Genomic DNA, 461 nt, shown 5'->3' on the forward strand with positions numbered 1-461 from the left:
TTAAAACAAAGGCTGTGAAAAGAGACAAAGATGGTCACTACCTAATGATCAAAGGATCAATCCAAGAAGAAGATATAACAATTATAAATATATATGCACCCAACACGGGAGCGCCGCAATATGTAAGACAAATGCTAACAAGTATGAAAGGAGAAATTAACAATAACACAATAATAGTGGGAGACTTTAATACCCCACTCACACCTATGGATAGATCAACTAAACAGAAAATTAACAAGGAAACACAAACGTTAAAACGATACAATAGACCAGTTAGACCTAATTGATATCTATAGGACATTTCATCCCAAAACAATGAATTACACCTTTTTCTCAAGCGCACATGGAACCTTGTCCAGGATAGATCACATCCTGGGCCATAAATCTAGCCTTGGTAAATTCAAAAAAATAGAAATCATTCCAAGCATCTTTTCCGACCACAATGCAGTAAGATTAGATCT

The sequence above is a fragment of the Bison bison genome, unplaced genomic scaffold (genome assembly GCF_000754665.1).
Source record: "Bison bison bison isolate TAMUID 2011002044 unplaced genomic scaffold, Bison_UMD1.0 scf7180017864275, whole genome shotgun sequence".
NCBI classification, from domain to species: Eukaryota; Metazoa; Chordata; class Mammalia; order Artiodactyla; family Bovidae; genus Bison; species Bison bison.